The following is a 10,654-nucleotide window of genomic DNA, read 5'->3' on the forward strand; positions in this document are numbered from 1 at the left end:
CAGGTCAAATAAGATTGCTGTCAGTAAAAGGATGCTTAAGAGGTTGACTGTAATGAATGCATCACAGGTGTAAAGAATGATGTTTTATAAAAATATGCACCAAATATTGCATTTTTCTTTTAGCAATTGAATTCCAAACCAGTTTTACTAACTGCATAAAGAAATGAAGGAATTGCCTTAAGCACTTTAGAAAAAGAAATATCTTTCACAATTCATTTTGACTTTCTAGGCTGACCATGTCACTTATGTCTTTATCTTTTGGTAAATATGTATACATCAAGCATTTAATAAATCAGTATACATTGAGGCTTAATGTACAGTGATTCATTGAATGTTGTCGGTGTAGGTAAGTCGAAAGTATTAACAGCTTGTTTATTCCTGGGGTTAAATTTATGATGGCATCTGTACAAACCTGAACTGCTGCTGTAGAGCTAGACTTGGCCTACTTTGTGCAGCAAATAGTAATTTTCTCCATGTTATCATCTTAAGAAACACAGTGGCTTAGTTGTGTTTATTCATTTATGGAATTAAAAACACAACAATATCTTATATAATTTGAATTTTTTGTGACTAATCCTTGGTGGTATAAGTGATAAAAGTAAATAATTTGTAATAAAAGGTTTTAATTAAGGTAAGAAATTCTATTTCATGATGTACCCACAATGATTAATTTTTCTCTAGTACCTTTTCCACAAAATTACACTTATATATTTTTGTTTCTTTTGGAAACATGTAAAATTTTTGGGAAAGGATATATATGGAAAAGTCATTTCAGAGTATTAATTTTGAAAAGAATGGTGTATAGACTTCTTACTCTAAAATAATGTACTTGGGACCATATTTTCAAATCATCATCATGATTCTTTTTTTAAAAAAGACCACATATTTTTAAAAAGGCCAAGATCAGTTCATTTATTAGCAAATTCATATGACAAATATGAAAGTGTCTGATATGATAGTCTTACTCTGTATTCAAATTTCCAAAATTAGTGGTTTGATTTACTGTTAGAGTTTTGCTGCTTTTAAATGATGTAACAAAATTTGCACCTCAAAACAATGTTTTGCAGATAGGTCAGAAAATTATTTATCAAATGAATTTGCTATAGTTTGTAAAAAATTCAAATTAACTGCATATAATATGTTTCACTTTTATGTAGTCACATGAAATTTTTCTGCAAAGGTTTCTTTTTTCATTTTAATTTTACAATGGATATGTTCTTTTAGGAAAGTGTATGGTCAGCATAAATTTACTAGAGATCCAAGTCACCATAAAGCAGTTATTTTTAACCAAAATATACATTTCATAATGCTGGTAATGGAGCATTATAAGAGATCATGAATGTTTCCTTGATCATCACAGAAAGATTACCTCACATTCAGTGTAGTTTTAGTTTTGTGCTTGTCTTATTCACATTGTGCAAGTATTTATGGTCCTGATGTATCTTTGGAATATTTGATTATTTTGAATAATTTGAGCTTTCTGAATAATATGGATTAAATGGATTGCTTTTGGTATATGTTGTTTTTGTTGAAAAGAAAGTGTTGGACATAAAATATAAAGGTTAGTATTGGCTTATAAACAAATGCCAAAAGTGCCATAGTACTTTTCTGCTCAGATTACCCAGTTATTAAAACAGTATTTGTTATATTGGGGTTATTATAAGATACTGTTGATTCATTATCATTTCAGCTATGTTAGTTTAATCTGATATATTGCTTAATGGTACCCATTTAATATAAATTGGTCCTTGGGAATAATGGACATATAGAGGATTTCTTAGTATGTAGGGCAGAAGGTTGGTGATTCTGTTTGCATTTGGGTTGGAGCGTTTTAAGTTTGGACCAATTTTAAAGTGTGAGTAATTGGCAAAAGACATTTTCAAAATTGGCAAAAGAACTTTTTGGAGAATTTAAGGGCCACAAGAATGCATAATTATTTTTTTTTAACTTTTTTTTTTTTTAAATTTACGCAATCACTGGGTGCAGTCAGAAGCGTGGGAGGGTGAGAGAATTCACCAGAGCCAGAGTGGGGAACAGAACAGGCAGAATGAGGAAGAACACTGCTGAGGGGCGCAGCGGGCACAGCAGGAGAGGTCTGCGCACCATGTGGGACTCTCACCGGCGGCCGGGGAATCGAACCAGAGCTACAAAGGCTGTGGGCAGCTTCGCAGCCCAGTGCTCAACCGCTGCGCCACCAGGGGAGGCCCAGAATGCATAATTTTTTAAAAAAAACATTTCCAGTAACTCTGAGGTACCAAAGCATGGAGTCCAATTTATCTTTTAAGGGAAACTCTTTAAAATCAAATTTATTGCTAAGTCATACTATAAAATATATAATAGCTAAAGTTAAGGAGTATTTATACTAGTTTTTGAAGCCACTAGTTTTTGAAATTTTGAATATGATAAAAATATATTTTGCCTTCATTTCTCTTATTTAAAATTAATGACCTTAATTCTATCATATACTAGATCTATGACCTCTACATGTATCACTTATCATCTTTGGGTCTCCATTGCCTTTTACATGAAATAATTGGAACTTGTTCAGCCTACCTCACAGGGCTGTTGTGAGGAACAAAATGGAGTATGTGAAAACACTTCAACAACAGTAGAATGCTATATAAATGTAATATTTTCAGTTAATATTGGATTTAAGGGTTTAGATAACTTCTAGATGCCATCTACTTTGCTACAGCATGTGCTTAAAGTGGTATCGCCAGGACTTCAAATGTTATTTTTTTAAAAAAAACACAGACAGCCCTGATTAAAATGCCCTTTAATATTCTTTAGTTTGTGCATGACCTGTGGCCTTTTGTATTTTCTCATCAAGTCTGTTATTCTATATCAAGACTTACAGAAACTGTAAAATTTCTCCCACAGCATTAGTATGTCAGTGTAGAATAATAATATGAATTAAATTATATTTCTTTCCAAGCATTTGCACTTCCAATTTATGACTGTTCAGTGCCATATGCAAAGACTGAATTTGGCCTAAATTCCTTCTAAACAATTAACAGTTTGCTGTCATGGGATAAATGATACAAAGTATATGTGCCCACTTAATATTTGTTGCATTGTCATAAAAAATAAGAATTCAGAACCTTGTCAATCAGTTAGTCTCTCCTATTTTGCTTTAAATTATGTTTATTAAATAGTTTTCTGATTATCTTGATCTATAGATGTGTGTTATCTATATCTATAGGTATGTCTGTCATCTGGACTGGTTTTGGTATGCAGTTCTGATAATAAAAATTCTAATTTCTCAGGTTCAAACTTTATGTTATGGTTGAAGAACATTAATGAAACACTTACAATGTCCTCAGTGCTGCACACTAGTGTTTTGATAAGCATATTGCCGCATTTTCCTTGGAAATAAGCCAGCCTTTTAAATAGTTTTTTAACTTTAAAATAGAGCATTCAAAGTGGAGTTACTTGATGTTGAAATGATTGTGTGTTCTGTGCAGAATGACCAAGTTCTTAAAAAGAAGCACCTGGAATATCTCATCAAAAAATTAAACTTTTTTCTGCTTTTGCTTTAGTGCTTGCATTTATCAACTCTCTTAAGTATCCACAGTGCACTGTTAGGGATTAGAAGTTAAAATTCATAGTCTTTTTGCCCCAAACAATTTTGCAGCAGTGTTTAACAGAATTTTATGCAGTGATGGAAAGTTCTATATTTGTGCGGTCCAGCATAGTAGCCACAGGCAAAGCTCTTGAGCACTGTAAAAATGGCTAGTTCAACTAAGCAACTAATATTTTAAATTGATTTAGATGAAAAGAGCTACATATTGTTATTAGGTGCTATTTTGTACAGTGCAGTCATGAAACTGGCTATATGAAACTAGTATAAGTCAGGAATTTAGTTTGTCTTTGGAACTTGTACCATTTTGGTAGATGGCAACTAAGAGAAAACAGGAACAATTTGTATTCTAACTCAAAGCTAAATTAGGAGAAAAAAGAAAGCCAGTTAATGACAAGATGAGAATAGAGTGCCTGTAACTAAGATCATTTTTACTGAGAGAACGGATAATCCATTAATCATGTAGAGGGAGGAGTGTGAAAAAGATTAAAAAAAAACCAGTACCCTCATATTAAAGATGAATTGTCAATGGTGCAGCTTTTCTAGAGAAAAATTTAATGATGCCAAGATTTTAAATAGACATACTTTTGAAAAGCTAATTCATTTTTCTAGGTATTTCACATATACTCACAAGTATTAATTGCAGCCATTACGATAGCAAAATACAAGCAATCTTAATTGAAGAGAAAATGAGCTAGCAGAATTTCAGAGACTTCCCTTTTCTAACTTGCACCATCGTTATGTAGCTGTCTAGATATATTCTACATGTCTATGTCATTGACTCTCTCCCCTCCCCAATAAATGTTACAAATGTGTAGACCATTATGGGAGTTGGCTTCCTCAGTTAGGCCCCTTTCCTTGGTATATCAGTGCTACTGTGCCTGACTGCAGGTCTGTGGGAAAAGAGCTCAGGAAATTGTGTGTACTGTGCTTTTCTGTCCAGCTGTTTCCATTACTAAGCCCATTGAACATTATACTTAATGGTGCTAGTACTATGTTTACGCCCCTTTTATACAAGGTCACCAGGATAATTAAACTGGTGCTGTTACAGAATATTCTTTTAATGGAAAGATACTTGTGACATGAAATAGAAAAATCAAGTCCAATAGTATATAGTATGATACCATATGTTGGTAGACTTGGACAAGATTCTCACTCTCTTACTGTGACTCTACATGAAATGGAAAGCTGATGGTGCCAAAGAACTGTATCTGTTTGGAGCCCTAATCCCACACCCACTATCTGGACCAGAGAGACAGAACCCAAGGTAGCAGACAGCAGGACCCTGTCCAATTAGTTCCAAAATTTGCTTCAAGAATATGCAGACATCTTCCCTGTGTCTACCCTAAGGATTGCACTATAGTGTATATCCCCTTATACCCAAAGGGCTGCAGTTTGTGAGGAGTGTGGATTGTATTTGGCTGTACAGACTGAGGTGACTGGTCTCATGCATGCATACTAGGATTTTGTGGCAAGCTGAAACGAGAAATAAAGAGACTTGGGCTTGGGGTGAATAGATTAACCTAGTTTTTTTTTTTTTTTAAAGATTATGCATACAAGGGCTGGGGTACGGGTCAGAGATGTGGGGGGTGAGAGGACACCCCAGAGACACAGTGGGGAACAGAACAGGCAGACTGAAATATACTGCTGAGGGGAGCAGCGGGCGAGATAGGATAGGTCTGCTTCGCCATGTGGTTTCTCCCTGGCGGCCGGGGATTGAACTTGGGGGTCGAACTCGTGCTGCAGAGGCTGCAAAGGCTGCAGATTGCTTCATAGTGCGGTGTTTAACCTCTTGCGCCACAAGGGAGGCTTAGTTCTTAGCTGTTACTTTCCAACATGTCTGAGAATTCAAAATTTACAATAAAGGGTAAATGATTTATATTTTTCCTTTTATCGAGTTATAAGGATAATGAGTTAGTGCCCTCAACTTTCAACCATAACTAGTGAATTTTCTTTTTTAAGGAATCATGTCAAGAATTTTTTTTAAGATTTATTTATTTATTTATTTATTTATTTATTTATTTATTTATTTATTTATTTATTTATTTATACATACAAGCACTGGGTACAGTCAGAAGCGCGGGAGGGTGAGAGAATTGACCAGAACCAGAGCAGAGTGCAGAGCAGGCAGAAAGCCCGAAGTACACTGCTGAGGGGCGCAGCGGCTCGGCAGAAGAGTTCTGTTGCGCCATGTGGTACCCTCGCTGGTGGTCAGGGATCGAACCGGAGCTGCAGAGGCTGCGGGCAGCTTCGCAGCCCAGCGCTCAACCGCTGTGCCAAGGCCATCTACAGAATACGTTTACATGAAAAATAAATGTAGGACGTTGATCACACTATGGGTGGGGGGGACTGGGAACTGGAGGCTCTGTGGGAGAAGTGGTGGGAAAAAACATGGGGGCCGCACACACAAGAAATTAAATTTTCTGGAAGAAAAATCCCAGTAAGAGTCATAACCCCTGGGGTAACCCTTCTATCTTTCCAATAATAACAGAAAGTAAATAAGGGAATATTTTCAGTTTTTACTGAAAAAATGTTACGGACTGACTAGTAATTTTTGTATAGGTTAAGTTACAAAATTTGTTTTGTGTTTTGTTCTGACAGAAAGAGTTCTGTCAAAGTTAATCCGTGTCTGATCTTTAACAATAATCTTTGGATTACACTGTGGTCCAAATCGTTTATTTCCAGACCAAAACCGAGTACAGGGGCCCGCCGGGGCCTGGCTGTCGCACTCCTTGCAGCCGCTCCTTCCCACCTCCCCTTCGCCTCACTTGTTACTCAAACCAGAATTTGGGGAGTTTCTGAACCCCTCTCCGCAGAGCGAACGCACTGAAGTTATTCGTTATTGACTGAAATTTGCATTTAAATCTCATCCTCTTTTAGATGTGGTACATATACACAATGGAACATTACTCAGCAATCAAAAAAGATAAACACATGCAATTTGCAGCAACATGGATGGCGCTGGAAGGGATCATGCTCAGCGAAATAAGCCAGAAAGAAAAAGAAAAATACCGGATGGTCTCACTCATAGCAGGAATCTAGAAAACTTAAATAAGGGACCAGGAAAATGAATAACTATAAGAAAGTGAAAATCAAAATCAACAAACAACTATAAACCAGAGACACACTATGGGGGGCGGGGACGGGGACCTTATTGAGGTCAAAATAAGGGGGGTGCAATTGTATGGGGAAATTAAAAAAATAAAAATACATTCCTCCTTGCCAGCAATGGCCTGAGAGGAAAAAAAATTTAAAAATCTCATCCTTTTTTATCTGGCAAACACACTTTGGGAAACAGTTCTGATTCACCTTCCGCTGCCCAAATCTTCAGGTGGCCTCAGTGAGACGCTGTTGTCGTGACCTCGGCGACGGGTGAAAGGGCTTCGGTTAAGTGCCAGGTCCCCAAAGCCGGGAGGTCCCCGGCGCGCAGCCACCTCCGCGCGGCGACCCTGCGCCGCGCGACTAGCTGGGCGGGGCGGTACCGTGAGAACCTGAGGGCGCCAACCCGGCCCCGCGGCGCGGCGCTTGACGGCAGCGTTTGCGGCACCTGCTGCGAGGGCCGTAAAGCAGGGCGGCCGCGGCGGCTGGGTGAGGTAAGGCGTGGGAGGCTCGCTCCGGTCGCGGGGCGGCCTGGCGTTTGCAGGCCAGTCTCGCCGGTGGCTCGGGGCGTCCCGCGGGTCTCCCCGGCTTTCTGGGCACCTGCGCCCTCCCCCCCCGGCGGCCGAAGCGGGCCCCAGGCTGAGTGCGCCCCCGCCAGGGTGTCCCTTAGGGAGGCGGTCTTCCAGCAGCTCTGGATGGACGTCTGTTCGGCCTGTCTGTCCCACCCTGCTGGACCGGTCAGCAAGTGAAATTCTCATCCGTTTTGGAGGGCAGTCGAGGCCCCCTGTAAGATCCGGGTTGGTATAATGCCTTTGGAACGGGCTGATCTCAGGATTTGGGAGGGGATCTGGGGCGGAGAGGAGATCATTGCAGGTGTGGGATCAGCCTGTGTCGAGGTGCAGAAGCCTGAAGGGAACGACCTGCTTTGAGCTGCGCTACTTGCCTGTTAGGATGATGGCCAGAGGGATGGATGCGGGGAAGGGAAGGGCCGGAGAATGGGGGAGCTAACCTTAGGTCCTGGCTGGGGAGGACTTTGATGCCCTGTGAAGGAGAGTGGAGTTCTTCCTTGGACTGTGGGGAGCTGCACAAGCTTTATATAGAGGGGGTAATTTAGTTAATCGCCCCTTTCTCTTCTGATGCCCGCCTCAGTCCTGCTTTTAGTTCATTTGTTGCTCTTCAGCTGCAGTGGCTCTCACGCATCAGTCATTTCAAGTACTTTTATACTCTTCTCACCATACAGAGCTCTTCTGGGGCAATAGAGGTCCATCATATGTGTAAAGTTGCCTTTTGAGTTCATCTATGATAATCTGCCTCTACTGTAATCTAAGGCCGACTGTAAAAAATAGTACAAATATACAGTGCTGATATACAGGGGAGATATATATGTAGTACTTTAACTGAGAAAAGAGGGAATTATCAATAGATCTTTTCGTTGAATCTTAATTATTGCTAACATTTATTGTATATTTCCTGCATTCTAGGGGCTATTCAGTGCTTTGCATGTATTAAATTTGTTTACTGCTTAGAACAACCCTGTGAGTCAGATACAATTTACAGATTATTGTAAAGATGGGTGCTTGGGTGCATAGTAACTAACCTGTGCCAGGTCATATTTCCGCACACGGCAGAGTAGGATTTGACAGCAGTTTCTTTTCAGAGCCTGTGCTCTGTTTGATAGGTAGGGAGGAAAAAGCAGTGTAGATAGAATGAAAAGCATAAGTGAAGGAATATTTATAAGTAGTAATTAGTCTGTAGATATGGGGAAATACAGCAAATAAAATGATTAAGAGCAAGAGAATGTAAAGTGAACAACCACCCACTGGTGAACATCCATTCAGGTTTTATATCATGCACAGAATGGTAGGCTTATCAGGCAGTACCACTTTCTTCACCTTTTTACTTTACTCCCTTTTGTATCAGTCTCTGCCTATTGTCATTTCTTTTCTTACTTAGTCTTTCCTATTTAGGTCTATCATTTCAGATTCTCTCTTTGTAAAACCTCATTACTGGTGCAGCATTGGTGGTATACTGGTGAGCATAGCTGCCTTCTAAAACCTCACTACTCCATTGTCATTTGGAAAAGAGTCAGTATGTATTTACAACTTTCCTGGAGAATGCAATGGAGAGACTGGGTTGTTGTTTTTTTTTTTAAATCTTCAAGTGTCAATATTAAAATAGAGGTTATATTGCAGAAGATTAAGAAGAAAATGAGTGGTAAGCAGATGAAGGGACCTCTTAAGTCCTTTCAACCTGATCTTTACTTCTAGGTACTGACATACCTTTTTTTTTTTTTTGAGAAGTTGGTGGGAAAAAAAGAAATAAATAATATGGAAGAGCAGCAATATTTAGGGTCATTTGAATAGCATCTATTGATACTGGGCATTTTGTGGCTTAGAGTAGCTGAAAATGTTGATTTTGTTAGGGTACAGAGGAAAAGTTCCCCTACCCCTTTGGGTTCTCCTTAGACTAGTCAAGAATGGAGAGTTGACATCGTATATATATATATATATTTTTTTTTTAACACACTTTACCAATTTGTTTTCTTTTCTTTTTTTTTTTTTTTTAAAGATTTATTCATTTATTTATACAAGCACTGGGTACAGTCAGAAGTGTGGGAGGGTGAGAGAATTCACCAGAGCCAGAGCAGGGAGCAGAGCAGGCAGAAGGACCGAAGTACACTGCTGAGGGGAGCAGCGGGCGGCAGGAGAGGTCTGCGGGCCGGGCCGTGTAGGACCCTCCTCCGGTGGCCGGGGAGCAAGGGGGGGGGGCGGGGGGGGGGGGATCGAACGGCGCCGCAGAGGCTACAGGCAGCTTCGCAACTCAGCGCTCAACCTCTGCGCCACTGGGGAGGCCCGACGTGGTATATTTTTAATTGAGGTGACAACACCATGTGAGGACTCATATTCTTGAACTAATGAATGGGATAGGGATCTGGAGTGTCAGAGAGGAGGGAAGTTCACATGTCAAGGAGAGGGTGCTTCATATGGCAAGGCCAGATTCTGTAAATATTTGCTTTGCCACAAGGTTGGTTAAAAGTTTCAGGGCCCTGATTGACCTTAGCTCCACAAACCATGACAAAATATATTAGAAAAAACCTATCTGAACATTTTGGGGAAGACTATATGTCATGTATTTATCTTCAGAAGCATTTTCCCTTGATGTTTTCCATTGTTACCACATTTCTCACCATGCCTTTACCTAATTACACTACCCTCTTTCATGAACTCTATAGCTTAGCCTTCTGTTTTATTTCACAGTGAAGGCATATTTGAATCTCACCTCATTCTGATTTAAACCACACATCATCTTTATGTTAAGTGTCAGGATTGATCCTTTCTTACTGAAAGAATGAAAACAGTGTAGAATTTGTTTTGTTGAAATGGATGAGAGTATTGAAGATAAGAGGGAGTGAGCAAAAGCACAGAGGCGGAAAAATGATCTATATTCCAGGAATATTTGTGCAAAACCCAGAGAGTCTATGAAGTGGGAAGAAGTTTAGAAAATTTACTAGCGTTTACTCAGACTGTATTTGTAGGTGCCGATTATTTGTAGATGAAAATAGAACCAAAGAAAAGTATTGACTGTGGTGTAACTATCAGCAACTTCATAAATCTGTCAATTTACAGGTAAGATTGTTGGTAGATAGAAATTGGAGACTGGGGCATCAGTTAAAATTAGGACATTAGGTAAAACTAGAACCTAAATTACGACAGTGAAAAAAAGAAGTTTGACACCAGAGATTTTGAGCTGAACTCAATAGGCATTGGTTTCTCTTTTTGAAAGTATCAAATTATTCATTTTAAAGTGTTACGTCAGTACATTCCTAATGAAGAAATGGTGCAAGCAAAAAAAGGAATGTTTTGACAAGCTAATGGTCCTTTGAAATTGAATTGCCTTGACATTATAGCAAATAAAGGAATTTTCTTGATTTCTCTGTGGTGAGCATATTAGCATCATCTGGGAACTTGTCAGAAA

This window comes from Talpa europaea, assembly GCF_964194135.1.
Source record: "Talpa europaea genome assembly, chromosome: 7".
Lineage (NCBI taxonomy): Eukaryota > Metazoa > Chordata > Mammalia > Eulipotyphla > Talpidae > Talpa > Talpa europaea.